The sequence below is a fragment of the Canis lupus genome, chromosome 33 (assembly GCF_011100685.1).
Source record: "Canis lupus familiaris isolate Mischka breed German Shepherd chromosome 33, alternate assembly UU_Cfam_GSD_1.0, whole genome shotgun sequence".
NCBI lineage: Eukaryota > Metazoa > Chordata > Mammalia > Carnivora > Canidae > Canis > Canis lupus.
The window spans coordinates 6,312,363-6,330,085 of NC_049254.1; the positions used below are offsets into that span (position 1 = coordinate 6,312,363).

The window sequence follows — 17,723 nt, forward strand, 5'->3', positions numbered from 1 at the left end:
ACGTGTCAGAATGGCTAGTATCAAAAAGACAAGAGATAACAAGTGTTGACAAGAAAATATATATACATACACACATAAAGCAAAAACTGGCAGCTGCAGTAGTATTGGAGTTAAACATGTGGATAATGCCATCAGACTGATTGGGTTTAAGTCTTGACTACCAATTACTAGCTTTGTGAACTTAATTTCTTGTAACCTCCTTGTCTATAAATTGGGGAAATAATGTGCTCACCTCATCTAGTTGTAAGGGTAAAATAAAATTTTATATGCATAGAACACATAACAGTGCCCAAATAAATAAATGCATTCATTTTTAGTAATTGAGAGAATTATAAGAATTGATTTCCCATAATAATGTGAAAATTGATAATCAGGCAAAATATAATAACATGTACAGGATTTCCTCTAACAACGAATATATATTGAACCCTAACTCCAAAAAATAAAAACTATGTATTTTTCAAGTTATTAGAATATTATAAAATTAATCACATACTAAGTCACATGTAATGTCTGAACTATTTTCAAATAATTTCTATCACGAAAACAAATTGTGTCTTCTTTACACAATAATTAACTATTTCATAAAAAGTAAAAGTGGTTACTTAAGAAAGTTATATTTTCATAAGTAAAATATGAGAAAAAAGATCACAATAGAAATTAGAGAATATTTATAACTCAATAAAAATATGTATCAAAATTTCTTAAATGCTAGTACAGTAGTAGTTAGAGGGAAATTTATACACATAAATGCATTTATGAAAAATAATGGTTGAAAAACAACTAAGACAACTAAATCAGTAAGATAGGAAAGTAGAATAAGCTAAATAATAGGAGAGCAAAGAAAAACTAATGACAATAACAAAATAGTAAATAAAATCAACAAAACAAAGACTATTTCTTCAAAAGAAAGAAAGAAAAGTAGACTGGCCTGATCAACAGCAGAGAAAAAGCATCAAAAATAATAATGGAAAAAGAGAATGGAAATTGTAAAAGAGGAAAGGACTGTATTTCCACAAGTTTTTTTTAATGTCAAAAATATTATGAAGAAATTTATGGCAATAAACTGGTAGATTTATATGAAATTGACAACTTCCTAGGCAAATATGTTAGCAAAATTGCCTGAAATAATAATCATTAAACAAATGTAATAAATTATACAATCAGACCTTACCTAAAACTGTATGAAAATGTTTCAGAAAATAGAAAATGCAAGAAAGCTACCCAACTACTTTTATGAGGCAAATACATATCTTCATACCCAAAGTGAACACGAAGAGTGAAAGAAAATACTGTAGATACCAAGAAATCCAATAAAGTTCAAGACTCATTTATGACTATTTTTAGCAAATTAGGAATACAAGGAGAATCCCTGAACTTATCTGTAGTAGACATCATACTTTTATGTGAAACTTCAGAAGCATTTCCAATTATACTCAGAGGCAATATGAGGATGTCTTCTATCACTTCCTCTAACAAACATTGCATTGCAAAATCAAAGCAGACAATAAATAAAGACATATAAGAAGTACAAAAACTAGCAAAATTATCTTTATTGAGAAAATACTAGTTATAAAATCCAAGAAAATTTATAGACAAATGATTGAGACTAAAAGAGAATATTTAGCAAGTTTGCCAGATAGATCAATATATAAAATCAATAGCATCCCTACATATGAATAATCATCAATGAGTAGATCAATGGCAAAAAAAAAAAAATAACCTCAGTAAATATATAGCAATAAAGCTAGTGAAAGTGTAGAGCAGAAACTGAAATAAGCATAGACCAGGGGTCAGAAAAGAGAGCCTGAATTTGGTTCATACATAAATTGAAGTATGAGAGAGAAGCGGCATTATAAATCACTAAGAAAATAATGGATTTTTCATAAATAGTATTAGAACAACTGGGTACTCAAATAAAAAAACAATTTCAAATATTTGAAAGCTTTAAATATGAAAAGCAAAAGTTTAAAGCTTCTAAAGAAAATAGAGGATATGTTTATGATCTTGAGGTTTGGAAGAAGGTATAAGACCTGAAATGCAAAGCTCCCTAAGTAAAAACTGTGTTACATTTATTGATATTACAATCACAACTTTCTATTTAAGAAAATACCACAAAGTTAAAGGAAGCTGCAAGGTGGGAATTTATATTTGCATGGAGTATCACAAATAGAGATTTTTGTATTCAGAATGTGTACATGATCACAAATAAGTAAGAATAACAGCCCGATATGAATAAAGGGCAATATACACAAGCAGGATATTCAAGAGAAGACACGTCCAAATAGCCAATAAAATAGAATAAAATCCTCAACCCCACAAGTAATTAGGGAAATGAAAGTTAAAACCTTGTTCAAATTAGAGCTGTGTAGCTTTTCAAACTCAGGAGACAAAAATTTAAGTCTGGCTATCCTCTAGGCTTATGAAGGGATCTAGAAATTATTATAAATTGATAATGAGCACAGAATAGCTGCTGTGGAGGGAAATATAGCAATAATTGATAAAATGTAATATGCTAAATTAGTGTTCTTTGCAGTCATAACAAATAACCACAAGCTTCATGACTTAAAACAATGAAAATGTGTTAGCTTACAGTTCTGGAGGTCAGACATCTGTCATGGATCTCACTGGGCTAGCATCAAAGCATCTGTCTGCAGGGCTGCATTCCTTTCTGGAGGCTCTAGGACAGATCCATTTTCCCTTTTTCTACCCTCTAGAAGCCATCTATTTCCTGGTTCACAATCCCCTTCCTCTATCTACAAAACCAGCAACAGGTGATTGAATTCCTTTCAGGTGGTATTTATTCCGTCTCCTCCAATTTCAAGGACTTGTGTGATTCAATTGGGTCCTCCTGCGTTGTCCGAAATACTCTCCCCTTCTGAAGATCCTTAACCTTAATCACAGTACAAAATCCCTTTGCCATGTAAGGTGATCTATTCACAGGTTCCAAGGACATCTTCGTGGGGACTATGATTCTACGTATCACATGTACTTGCACTCCTTGAATGAGCAATTCTACTTCTGAGGACTAAAGGAACTATTGCAAATATGCTCAAAGAGATACTCACAGGGCCGCCTGGGGGCTCAGTCAGCTGTGCCTCTGATTCTTGATTTGGGCTCAGGTCATAATCTCGGGATTGTGAGGTGAAGCCCGGCATGGGGCCTGCTGGGTGTGGAACCTGCTTAAGAGTCTCTCTCTCCTCCCTCTCCTGCCCGCTCCTGCACGCACGCATGCTCTCTCTCTCTCTCTCTTTCTCAAAAAAAAAAAAAAAAGAGATTCACAAATATGTTCACTGGAATATTGTGTCTATTACAGAAGAATCTTAAAATCATATTCATCAATTGGAGAATGAATAAATACTATTGCCGCATCCATACAATGGAATACTGTGTTGGGTTAAGATAAATCTTAAAAGCATGATACTGAGCAAAATAAAAATGTAGAATTATGTATGTGTGAGTGTGTGTGTATAGATACATACAGAAAATAACTACTTGAGTTGGCCTAATAAACTCAAGATTTAGTAAAATGGTTATTTCTGGGAAGCAAGGGAGAGGAAGACACACAAGTAAAGTGTAATGTTTACCTTCATTAAAGCTGGGTAGGTACACGTGTTTTCCTTAAAATACTCTCTAGGCTTTTTTTTTTTTTTTTTTTTTTTTAATGGATGAGTTTTACAATAAGATTGGTAAGCTTTTGGATGAGGACACTGAACTCCGTGAAAGCATCCTGTAGCAGGAGCAAAGCCTGAGAAGAAAGGACAGAGTTAAGCCTGTATTAGTTGATATAATTTAAAAACTCTAGATTGAAAATCAAAAGATGGGCTTTATTCCTGGCTCTCTTACTAGCTCTGTGACTTTGAGAAAGTTACTAAACACAATCAGATCTTAGTTCCCCCATCTTAAAAGTGAGGACATTAAACCAAAACTCTTTAAATCTGTTTTGACCATAAGATAGCCTGTTTGATGATTTTTACATACAGTTTGATTTTTTTATCACTAAAATATGGTTTGTTTGACAAAATACATTTCCTTGAGTTAGTGATCATGCCCAAGGAAATTGTACATATACACACACCTTCCACAATTCCTGACTTTTGCTTAAAATCAATCCAGCCAGTTTTTTTGTTTGTTTGTTTGTTTGTTTGTTTGTGGCTTTTAGTGATAGCTCCAGACCTGGGATGGGGGTGTGCAACTATTAAAACCAACATGGGGGACACTGGGTGGCTTAGTGGTTGAGCATCTGTCTTTGGCTCAGGGCGAGATCCCAGGTCCTGGGATCGAGTCCTGCATCAGGCTCTCCAGAGAGCCTGCTTCTCCCTCTGCCTATGTCTCTGCCTCTCTCTCTGTATCTCTCATGAATAAATAAATAAAGATCTTAAAAAAAAAAAAAAAACCCAAAATGGATAAAACTTTGAATTTGAATCCTGTTCTTTGTGGCCATTGCAGAATGAAGCTCATTCATATGATCTCCTTGGAGAACATGCTCAGGGGTGTGCTGTTATAGTACATCTCCACAACACTTATTTCCCAAAACAAATATATTAATGCCATAGAATTATGGTAACTGCCAGTCCTAATTTAGGAACAGACAGTGTTAGACCATGGGGTAAATATTTCCTGGCAAAAAAAAAATGTGGCCATACAAATCACAGTGTTACTGACGGATCTCCTCGCCTATGCCAAAATGGCCCTCGGATTGCAAAAAGAATTCCCGTTACAGATGCCCTGCCGTCCCACAAATGCTTCTTTTGTCTTATGTGCAAAATCAACTCTAAGGACCGCCCAGACTTTATACCTTGATTCATTTCTTTGGACACTACTTGGCGTGCCTCTGCAAGCAATGTCTTCTTCAATAAGAACAAACCACTTACTTCTGATGACATAAATTCTTGAGTAGGGCTCTGACTGGGACAGCATTGCCTAAGGCAGCAGGCTGGGCTCATTGGCCTTCTTTTGAGCAGCCCTACTTTCATGTCCCAGTTTCTCAACTTTGAGCACAGCCAAAAACTATCTCAAGCCAAGTTCTTCTGGACAAAAAAACGCTCAGAACTCTTGCTTGCTGCAAGCCAGTAGAAGACTCCAGCCGGATATTGGACCCGTCATGTCGTTTTAATAACTAAAAGAAGAACATATTGGATTCTTGTTCTCCTTCTCGGTAGTGCCGAAGCCACATTCTCATAAGCCATTTCTATGTGGAATTTTTATGTTTTAATTTAAATTCGCTGCTGGGTTTATTGCTTCTGTACATCTGATATTTTAGAATATAGTTTGCAATCATGTATATATTCCCAAAGACCCGTGGAAGTGATGACTTCATCTATATACCATGATTCTCTATTTCAGGAGCGAGTATTCCACATACTGTATAATGATCTGCAGTCTCTTGTCCCTGCATTCTATCTATCTCCCTGTTGTTTACCCCTAATCTTTGGGAATTTGGTCCCAGGTTTGTGGTTTTCTTCTCCAACCCAAAATGTTCATGTGGACAAGTTATCCAAACCCCATATATCTATAATTGACAACTTTCCCCCCATCAATTACTTCCTAGAACATGCCAGCACACAAATTGCTCCAATCCTAAAAATTACAGATTTAAGTTCTTCACTTCTATCACATTCTCTAATCTTTCTAGTTCATTCTATGAGGACATTACCCTTCTGGGCTCCCCAGTTCATTGACTCTTCTATTTCTATCTTCTTATCACCTTTTCTTCTCTCCTTTCATGATCCAGAATTTCTGTAATTGTCCTGATAAACCCATTGAATATTTTCTTTCCTTTTTTCCCCCAGAAAACCTCTAATCCCCTATCAACTCACTCATCTGCTCTGGAACACAGATCTCACAATAAATTTGGAATTGCAAACCTTATCTTTGTCTCAGTCAACTTGCCTTCCTACTTTTTCTCCAAAGATTATTTCAAAATTGTTTCCTACACTCAAACCATAGCTTCTGTCTCAATCTAATACCATAGTTATTTATTTTTAGCTGATGCTATTACCACTTACTTCACAGAAAAAAAAAAAAAATCCACCCAAAAAGAATCAAATAAATTCATGACCATCCAAACCACCTGAATCTGCATACACCTCCTCCTTCTTGTGCTACTGGAGGAGGTGACCCTATGGCCTAAAGCGTTTCTTCTAGCCATCTGGGCTCTGGGCTCCCACACCAACCTACTTACTCTGAAGCTTTTCACTTTCCTCTGCTTTGCCCTGAATCATCAATCTCCCACTTGGTGTCAGATTTTTCTCATCATCATTATCTAGTCTTTCAATCATTTTAACCAGTCTTCATTTCAGTAAGTTTGGATATCTATGTTTATTAGTTATTTGAGTTTCTTTTTCTATGAAGATTGTATTTATATGTTTTATGCAATTGTCTTTCTATGCAATGTCTATGTCTCCTCTTCATTGATTTATAGGATTTATTTATAGATTGCAGATATAAGTCCCTTGTCAACTAAATATTGCACTAAGTGTTTTTCATTTGTAGCTGGCCTTTTGTTTTTTGTCCCATTGGCTGATTTTCCATTCATGTATCAGTATCACACTGCTTTTATTATTATATTATATATTAATGTATATAACATATATAATGTATATAAAAATAGATTTTTTATACATTTTGATATCTGGTATGGTGAGTTCCCCTCCACATCTTTTTTCTCAAAACACTTGCACTTTTATTAGAAGTTTAGTTATCAACTTGTCATAAGAAATTTTATTAGCTTTTTCTAGAATTGCACAAATTTTATACTTTTTGGTGACATGATTTTTTAAATATTTGACTCCCAGCCACAAATGTGGTATACTGTTTTTATTTATTTCAATCTTCTTTTATATATTTCAACAATCTACATTATGTTTTTATCTCCAAACTTATTGTTATACCCTTTTAATTTTGATGTTTTATTTTATCCTTATTTACTTTAAATTGTTCTGGGTCATAAATAGGAATGTATCTCCCTAAATTCTCTCAAAAGTGCTAATAGTCTGTGTATTTCCTTAGTTCATATATACTATAAGATCTCTCTGAACAATGACAATTTTGTTACTCTTTTTCTATTCATAACACTTTTATCTTCCTTGCCTTGACTCAAATTTCAAAATTATGTTAAGTAGAGACAATAATAAAGAGAATCTTTATTTCCAACTAATAAGATTTGTTTTAGGATTTTTTCAATAACATCATGTTTGGGAAATTTCTTTCTTTTCTTAGTTCGCTAAAATTTTTCACTAGAAATGGATTTTGAATTTCATCGAACCTTTCATTTTGCATCTGCTGAGATGCTATTATGGTTTTATCTTTTATTTGGTAATGCAGTAAATTATAGAATTATTTTTCTGAAGTTCAGTAATTACTGAACTGGTGGGATAAACTCTGCATGTTAGAATTATTTAATATATTGCTTGTTTGGATTTGGTTTTGTATATTTGACATTTAAAAAAAATCTATGTTCCCATGTTTTACACTCCCAGTCTCTCCGCAGCCTTGCCAATATTGGAATTATCAATCCTCCTGGATTTAACCATTATAGTGGTATTAAATGCTATTCTATTGTGGTTTTATTTTTATTTATTTATTTTTAAAAGATTTTATTTATTCATGAGAGACACACACACAGAGAGAGAGAGAGAGAGAGAGAAACACAGACACAGGCAGAGGGAGAAGCAGGCTCCACGCAGGGAGCCTGATGTGGGACTCAATTCCGGGTCTTCAGGATCACGCCCGGGGCTGAAGGTGGCGCTGAAGGCTGAGCCATCCGGGCTGCCAGACTATTGTGGTTTTAATTAGCATTTCACTGATTAGTAACATATTGAACAGTTTTTATATATTATTGCCGATTCATTTATTTTCCTTTCTGAAGTGCCTGTTCAAGACTCTTACCCATTTCATGGTATTTATCTTTTTATTGAAGATTTGGAGGCATTTCTATATATTCTCTGTGTAAGTCTTTTGTCAGATATACATACTACTCCAGAAGCAATAGATTTTTTTTTTTCCCTAGAAATGAGAGTTCTCTGCATTTTGCACATGGACAGACTGGATTTGCTTTTACTTCTTTCCCTGGAAATGATCTTTCTCTGGGCCCTATGGACAAGAACATTCTTTCCCCCTTCTAGAGTATTTTAAGATTTTTGTTTCTTATGAAAGAAGAATTCAAAGACATATATAGCATTTCATGCTTGTCTCCTAGTGATAGTCACCAAGAATTTCTCAGCTGCATGTCTACACCACAAGAAGATTTTATCCTTGCCCTTTCCCCCAAATATTCTTGTAAGGACCTGATAAAGATTCATTAAAATGCAAAAAACAAAAACAAAAGCTTATAAGTGAATATGAACTGCCTGAACTGTCCTTATGTTTTGGATTCCTGGCTATTCTAAATGGACACAGTAGGCCACACTTAAATTCAGTTTGTTAAAATTTGAGCTGATTTCTCTTACCTGCTTTCATGGCAGCCTTCTATCCTCTTCCAAATATGAAGTAGTTTGTGTGTTCTATCTGTTTTGGGAGAAATTTGTTACTATTCAGAATTCAGTGCACATGGTTACTTTGAAATTTCAGCTCTACAATGAGTTTAAAGTTGTGATTTTGTACATTGGCTTTTTCTCATTGTTGAGGAGGGAAAAATTTTTCTTGAGGCTTACTACATCTTAAGCATAAGTGGAACTCCTAATATTTTGATTAACATTGCATAATCTATATTTCAATCTTGGGAAAATGAACATCTTAATAATAGTATGCATTTTAATCCATGAACATGGTTTATCTTAAAATTTATTTAAGTTGCTGTTTATTTCTCTCTGCAGAGAGAGAAGGTTAGTAGTTTTAGTATAAAAGTCTCACATCTCTTCTTATTTTTTTTCTAAGTAATTTTTGTTTTTCTATGTTATATTGGATGCTATTTAAGTTTTTTTTCTAAATGTTCATTGCAGTTATATAAAAATACAAATGATTTTATTATATTGACCAGTAACTTACATGAACTTACTAAAACCACTTATTCTGATAATTTTGGAGCTACTCTTTGAGATTTTCAATGTAAAACTGACTGATACTGTTTACAAGAAAAATAATTTTACTTCAGCTTTTTCATTTATAAAATCTTTCCTCCACCTTTTTTATACTTTATTGCACTAGCTAGGATTGCCAGTGCAATGCTGAATATAAATGATGAGGATGAACTTCTTTACATTATTAACAATTACAGGAGGAAAGTGTAGTACTTATTTTACCATTAGGTATATTGTTAGCAGTAGATTTTTTTCATCACTGACTTATCATATCTAAGAAGCTCTATTCTATTCCTAATTGTTACAGATTTCTACATGAATGAATATTGTATTTTGTCAAGTGCTTTTTCTGTATCTACTTAGATGGTCATATGATTTTCTTCTTTACTCTTAATATGATTTTTTTATGTTAAATCACCCTTTTATTCTGCTCAGTTGTTCATATTTTAGCTAATATCAATTTGCTAATATTTTGTTGAGTTCCTAGTGTCTACATGCATAAGAAAAATTTGTAAGTTGGGATTTTCAAGGAATTTCATCTAAGTTGTCATGTTTCTTTCTTTCTTTTTTTTTTAAGATTTTATTTACTTATTCATCAAAAACACAGAGAGAAGCAGAGACATAGGCAGAGGGAGAAACAGGGGGAAGCCTGATGCAGGAGCTACTGGGTGACTCAGTCAATTAAGCATCCAACTTTTGATTTTAGATGAGGATCATGATCTCAGCACACAGTCTGCTTGAGAATTTCTCTCTTCCTCTCCTTCCACCCATCCCCCACTCTCTCTCTCAAATAAATAAAAAATCTTTTAAAAAATACTTACGGTTTTCATTTATTTTCTTCTATTTGGGTTTTTTTTTTCTTTTTCTTTATTTGGGGGTTTATTTCATTGACACTGTCTCATTTTAAATATTCTTCTCTTCTGTTTACTTAGGAATTAATTGGCTTCTATTTTTCTAGTTTCTTAAGTGAGAATCTCAGGTTTTGTTTTTACTTTTTCTTTTTGAAAATATAAGTCTTTAAAACCACCCATCTCCTTTAAGGACTGCTTTATCTACTTTCCAAAACTATTGATGTATATTTTTAGTAGTTTAAATCATTTTCTTATTTTCTTTGTAATATCTTTTTAAACCATAGGTTACTTATAATTTCTTGCTTAATATTAAAATGTTATAGATTTTCTAGATACTGTAATTCATATTTAATTTTAAACCATTGTGGTCACAGAACCTATCTTATAGGATTCTGGAATTCTGAACTTCAGATTCTATTGAAACTTATTTTATGATCCAGTAAATGATCTATTTTGGAGAAATTCTTATATGCACTTGAAAAGGATGTGTATTCTACAGGTATTTTATGTAGATTTTGTAAATGTCCATCATGTCAAGTTGGTTGATAGTGTTTTTCAGATCTCCTATATTTTTAATGATTTTTGTGTCATTTGTTCTTTCATGTACTTGAAAGAAGAATGTATTTCTGCCTTTAGTTCTGTTGATTTTGCTTTATGAATTTGGAAGCTGTGGTTCATACAGAATTAGTTTTTTATGACTATTTTATGACTATTTTACCATTATAAAATGTCCCTTTTTATCTCTACCCTTTTCTTGAAATTATCTAATAATAAGATAGCCTACTATTTTAATGCATATTTTTGAATAATGTCTTTTTTTACTTTCACACTTTCCACTTGTCCATACCTTTATATTGAAAGGTGTGTTCCTATAAACAGCATATAATTGATTCTCGCTTTTTTGTCCATTCTAATAATCTCTATTAGAATGTTTTATCAGTTAATATTTGATGTAGTTTTTTATATGCTTGATTTGTCATTTAAAAAAATATTCCTTTGGGGTGCCTAGGTGGCTCAGTCAGATGTTTAACTGACTCAGGCCTTTGGCTCAGGCCATGATGTCTGGGTCCTGGGATTGAGGCTTGCATCAGGCTCCCTGCCCAGTGGTGAGTCTGCTTCTCCCTTTCCCTCTATCCTTCCCCTCCTCTGCTTATGCTTGCTCTCACTCTCTCCCTCAAATAAATAAAACCTTTAAAAAAAATATTCCTTTCTCTTTTCTTCCCCAGCCTCATTTTCTGTATTCTTTTGGAAAGAAGAAGTATTATTCACTATGCTTTTGTATTCTTTTTTATCTACCCAATTGTGTGGTTTTTTTTTTTTTAGCTGTTTGCTTGTTTGCCATTTATAATGGTTACTTTAGACTGTACTATCCAACATAGTATCCACATATGGCTATTAAATTTAAATATATTAAAATGAAATAGAATTAAAATGTAGTCATACAGACACAGGAGCAACATTTCAAATGGTCAGTTGTTACTTGTATGTGAGAGACACTATATTGGATAGTGTAGATATAGGACATTTCCATCACTGTAAAAAGTTCTATTGGATAGGCTACTATACAGATAACAATATGCATCTTTAACTTACCAAAGTTTACATTCAAATCATAGTAATTTAAATAGTATAAAAATCTTTCAAATGATATCTTTTCATTTTATTCTCCTTCTATCCTTCGTGCTTCTCTTACAAATTTTATACATAGATACAGATATAGGTAGACACATGCCTCCAGAATATATTATACATTGTTGTTGATTTTCAACATATTATATATACATATAAATAAAATGGTTTCCCAAAAATATCTACTCCTTTATTCCCAGAATCTGTGAATATGATATATTACATGGCAAAAGGGATTTTGTAAATGTAATTAAAATGGACCTGATAATAGAGGCATTACCCCGAAGTATTGATGTGGGTCAATTCTAATCATATGAGCCCTTAAAATTAGAGAATTTTTTCAACTAGAACCAAAAGAGAGATAAAGCACAAGAGGCAAAAGGGAGAGGTAACGGAAGGAGCAGTCAGAAATTCCAAGTGTGAAAGGATTTGATGCACTATTGCTGGTTCTGAGATGGGGGCCCACATGCAGGACTAGAGAAGTCTCTAAGAGGTAAGGATAGCCCTTGGCTGACAGCTAGTGGGGTGACATGAACTCAGTAATACAACCACAAGGAATTGGATTCTGATAATTATTCTCAGAACTTTTCAATGGGACCTCAGTTGTCTGACACCCTGTAAAACCCAGAGCAGAGAAACCAACTGAGTCAAAAGAACCATGAGATAATAAATGTACACACTTATTAACCCATTAAGTTCATGGCAATTTGTTATGGCAATAATAGAAAACCTATGTACATGATTTATATATACACACACGTATATATGTGTGTGTGTGTGTGTGTGTGTGTGTGTGTGTGACTGTGTATATCCTTTTATATTTACTCTTACAAGTCTGGGCTCCCTAATGGTGTCACATTTTTTAGCTGAATAGCCCATCTTATTCTGTAATTCAGGTTGGCTGGGGAAAATTTTCTCAGCTTTTATCCTTTATCTATCTGAAAATTTCTTGAACTTGCTTTCATTTTTTAAAAGATATTATTTATTTACTCATGGGAGACAGAGAGAGACAGAGACATAGACATAGGGAGAAGCAGGCTCCCTGTGGGGAGCCCAATGTGGGACTCAATCCCAGGACCCCAGGATTACAACCTGAGCCAAAGGCAGATGCTCAACCACTGAGCCACCCAGGTGTCCCTTGCTTTTATTTTTTTTTTTATTTTTATTTTTTTAAGATTTTATTCATTTATTCATGATAGTCACAGAGAGAGAGAGAGAGAGGCAGAGACACAGGCAGAGGGAGAAGCAGGCTCCATGCACCGGGAGCCCGACGTGGGATTCGATCCTGGGTCTCCAGGATCGCGCCCTGGGCCAAAGGCAGGCGCCAAACCGCTGCGCCACCCAGGGATCCCCCTTGCTTTTATTTTTGAAGCATATATTCATTGAAGATAGAATTTTATTTGACAGTTATTATTTTCCTATAGTACTTTCAGTAAACGTGTTTTGCCATCAATAAACCATCAATTTCTGGTTTCCCTGTGTGTATGTGGGTTGTCAGAGTTTTTCTCTAACTGCTTTTATGAATTTCAGTTAATCCTTGGTGTTCAGCATTTTGACTATGACTTCCTTAAGTATGGTTTACTTTGTATTTATCTTGTGTAATGTTCTGAGCTTCAAAGATATATAGGTTAATATCTTTTATCAACTTGGGACAATCATAGCCATCATGTCTTCAAATATTTCTTCTCTACCATTTATTTACTCTCCTCCTCCTGGGACTCTGTTTACATGTATGTTAAACTGCTTGAATTTTATTCCCACAGATATTAAATGATCTATTCCTATTTTTATCTTTTTTTCTCTTTGTGTTTTGGTTTGAACAATTTCCAATTTTCTGTTTTCAGGTTCACTTGTCACTTCCACTGCTTTATACAGTCTGCTACTAACCCTATCAAACAAATCTGTTTTCTTCTAGCATTTTAATTTTGTTGCATCTTGTGTCTTGAGCTTATTCTATTATAGCTTTCATTAGAGGTAGCTAATTAATTTTGTCTTTAAATATTTTGAATGTGAGATTAAAGCTTTTTCTTCAGTAGGGCTTAGAATCTGAAAACTGGATGACTCTAAAGATCTCATTATACTTATGTCAGTCTGGCCATTAGTTTTCTAAAGCATGAGAGATAGAGTTCAGCTGCCACTTCTTTAAGTTGTTTTCTTCTACAGTCCTGTCCTCGAAGAATCACCCTTTGCCCTGTCCCTGGTCTAAGCCCTCAAAGCCTGCTCTAGTGAATTGGCTGTAGGTGCAGAGGAAGAAGGAGGAGGGAGAAAGGGAAGAGGAAAAATGGTGGCTAGGGGAAGGAGGGAAGAAGAGAGAGAGAAAGTTAGTTTCTTTGTTGTCTGGTTCTCCTGCTGGTCTTTGGTACAGTTGGTGAAGTAATGGATTGGTGGGTGGTACAGGCTCTTTTTGTGGCTAGAGGTCCCTAGCATTCTAATGTATCATTCCAGACCATAGGTGGCTATTAGAAATTTGATAATAGCCTGAAATCTTCTTATGATGGATATCTTCTCTTTTTACTGGTCTTTCCTGGATGAAAACAGCTATAAGTTTCTTAGTTTGATTTATTTTTATTCTCAACTCTCTGAGGGGTTTTTAAAACTATGATTATGTAGCTTAATCAGTTTGCTTCATTTTTCTGAGTAATGTTTTGTTTCTAAATAAACATGGCAGAGAATTTCCTTTACTCAAAAAGGATTCAAAAGGACAAAATCATTTTCTATCAGAATGCTCATTATATAAAGGAAACAGTTTCTTTTAGGGGGAAAAGTTTTTATTATACAATATAAACAATATATTTTTGCTTCTTTAAGAAATATTAGCCTTCCTTTAGCAGTTAGTCTCTGTTGACTCTGATCTGAAGTTATCACAAGCACTGAAATTTAAAAAATCCTCACAATTTCCTTCTAATCCCAGTAACTCAAAACTATCACTTCTTGGTTCCTAGTTATGATATTTAGATCAACTTCCCTATTTTGTTGGTTAATATTAATAGGCTTTTTATTGACGGGTTGTTTCGGTCAAGTCTTGCTCTTGCAGAACTGCTTCTAAAAATGAAGGAATATAATACATTCATTTTCAAAGTGCATAAAACAAATGTGGATCAGTCACAAAGTCAAAGAAGGACAAAGGTGTTTTAGGATTTTCTTAAAAGTATGTTTTTAACAATCTCAAGATTATTTGCACTTCTTTTTGCTTTGCTCACTGATGAGATTATTCCATTTTTGGTAACCATGCAGGCACTGCCCTCTCCTCTTCCATAGTATGAACTTTTTTTGAATAATCATTGCTTTGACACAAAGAATTCTTACTGTATTGAATCCAACAGGACATGTCATGTGGGTTTTACTAAAGGCATATCCTGCTATTTCAGTAGAGTCATACACTATAAATTTGAAATCACAACTATCTTAGCCATGAAGAATTCTTCAACTATTAGCAGATTTATATCCATATAGATGGTAGTTTCATCAAATCTTAATAAATCAAGATAATTCTCAGATGGTATTGATTTTCTTTTTCTTTTGACAAATCTGAAGACAAAACAAAAGATTGGCATCTAGATCAATTACAAGAGTGTTGTTTATTCAAGAGCTTCTGATAATCTGTTGCTATATTCAGCACCTGGTACTGGTAGAGTATCTGGGACCCTAGTCATTGTCACTCTCTGCTCCTTTTCTGGCCTGTGACTTCATCCCCTGAATTCAAGGATATCATCTCCTCCAAGAATAGACACTGTTTTCTCTGTTCTTCAATGCTATCCCATTCTGAGGGGAAAGCATAGACCATAACTGGGACTAATCTTGACTTCAATCCCAGTTTTGATCTCTGTCCTGGCCCTGGCTTCAGCTTTAAAATGAAATTTTAATGATCTCTCTTTCACTAAACAAATGGTCCCTTAAAACTCAATCAGAGGTTCATTAACTACCAACTCCTCTAGGGCAAATAGACCTTGGAAAGCTATCAGTCTTTTATATGTCAGTATGAATTAAAATTGTATTCTTTCTACCCAACATCTAATCAAGATGAGTTACATGAACAAACAAAACAAAACCAAAAACCTCTGTCAGAGAGAAAAAGAAGATCTAAGTAATAATTTCAGATCAGACCTAAGTTATTGGATCAAATAAACGTTCTTGGTATTGAGGGGCTAGTAAGAAGAAATGCAGCCAGTAGGAAATGGTGCAGAAAGAATGATGAAGTGTTACCAAAGATGAATTTGATCAGTTTAATAATTCTGACTAGATAATTCCCTGTTGAATAATTTTTCAACTTGCCATTGAGAATAAAGGAAACAAATCTTTTTTTTTTTTTTTTTTCCACTTGAAGTTAGTTTTTTGTTCTGTGAGGAAGATATACACTCAGGAGTGGCCAGGAGGAAGACACTTGTTATTAAGTGATGGGGAGAATTTGAAGTAAGGTCAAAGTCTCCCAAATTTTTCATATGTAAAGGGGCCTGGATTCTTCATTTCTTAGAAGGAACATTGAATCTAATATTGGAAATCTGGATATAAGATCAAAATAGTCAACTCATCAGACATATATTGTATACCAGATATAACTTGGTAGGATCTAGACAGAGATAACTGTTAAGAGAAGAACAGAATGGTTTTTGTTGGTGTTCATTTTTAAAGGTCTTGTGAAAAATGGCTACAAATAAATGGTGAAATCTTTGTACATAAAATATCTCAACGTAACTTGGGATGCACTGATGTTGGAAAAACCACACTTCATATGTACAAACTCAAGCAAAATCATGTGTTGCATGTTAAGTATTTATAAGGGTAGGGACCTTGAATTTATACTGAGTTTGAGTTCATGAAAAAAACAATTTCTTCCCCTAGTTTATTTTTTCCTTCTCCTAATAATGCCAAAAAGGTCAGGTAAGTTTTCTCATACCAGCCATTTCACAACTTGAGATACATTGGACATATATTAATATCTTAATAGTTATAATGCATATTGCAATCAAAGACACATAGAATGAAAGAATAGAAATCATTCAGAATTCATTATGATTTCCATTCCTATTCTCACCAGGTTAAGATCTTCACATATTTTTTCAGAAACACTTATGTTAATTTTTTTTTTCTCTCTAAGACTTTTGGTTTTGCTCCTTCATGAAAAAAGCTTGGAAGATGTTACTCCTGTTCTCACAACGAAACAAAGATAAACAAGCAGAAAATCAATGGCTTTTCTTGGACCCATTAGAGAACCATGCTACAGGGTAAACCTCTACCCTGAAATCTGGGAAGACAGGTGAATACAGAGAGTCACAGCCAAGACCTGCTTATCTGGAGGAGAAGCCACAGCAGCCATAAACTAGTAGGGACACTTAGGTGGTGATTTTTATAAATTGCTAGATACTGAATGTGGACCAGCAAGAGACTGAGAAACCCAACTATTGGGTGAGGGTGGAGGCAAAATTTGGGAGGTTTTACCTTCAAGAACCCCACTAGGGGGGGATCCCTGGGTGGCTCAGTGGTTTAGTGCTTGCCTTCCACCCAGAGCGTGATCCTGGAGTCCCAGGATTGAGTCCCACATCAGGCTCTGTGGAGGCCGAGAAAATTAAGGCCATTCCACTTTAAGTTCAGCGTTATCACAAGTACAGCCATCCCAGGCCCCTGTGAATAAGAGCTGAACTTTACCTTACTTCAGTTACAGGAAGAAAACAGCTTACAGCTTAACGTCCTAGAAAGCCCCATATTAGAATGAGAACAGAGCCCAAGCCAGTGGCAGGAAGCCCCTATTAGAATAAGAACAGAGCTCAATGCCCTTGAAGGCCCCATATCAAAATGTAAACAGAACTTGAGGAATTGCTCCACCCCTTCTGGAGGTCCCCTAGACCAGTCCTTAAAACTAAGCTGAAACCCACCTCGGGGTCCAAGTCCCTGTTCTGCTGTGTCAGGTATACTTGGACCCAAGCTCAAGCTTGTAAATAAACCTTCGTGTGTTTGCATCGGTGTCGGCTCCTTGGTGGTTTCTCAGATTCGCAATCTTGGGCACAACAGCTCCCTGCATGGAGACTGCCTCTCTCTTTCTCTCTCTCTCTTTCTCTCTGTCTCTCGGTGTCTCTCATGAATAAATAAATAAAAATATTTTTAAAAAAAGAACCCCATTAGGTCCTCTTGATAAAGAATCAAGAAAAATATCCTCATAGCTTTGGCAAAAGCAGGGAAAAGTGATCATTATGAAATAGTGCCAAAGGTTTTCCATAACAAAAAGCTC

The 17,723-nt window shown here is 34.5% G+C and overlaps 1 long non-coding RNA gene across 7 annotated transcripts in view; it reads right to left on the bottom strand.

Moving 5' to 3' along the window:
* Nucleotides 1–3,593: 3,593 nt before the first annotated feature.
* LOC106558158 overlaps nt 3,594–17,723 on the bottom strand; it is a 287,505-nt gene continuing 273,375 nt past the window's right edge. For 5 of the 7 annotated variants that reach the window (XR_005383193.1, XR_005383197.1, XR_005383194.1 and 2 more), the window contains 2 exons: nt 8,451–8,508; nt 3,594–3,748 (listed from right to left, as the gene is read on the bottom strand). This is a non-coding gene — a long non-coding RNA (uncharacterized LOC106558158). Of the gene's footprint in view, nt 3,749–4,908; nt 5,120–8,450; nt 8,509–17,723 lie in introns of those variants that run through there. The other 2 variants (XR_005383196.1, XR_005383198.1) reach the window with 2 other exon arrangements.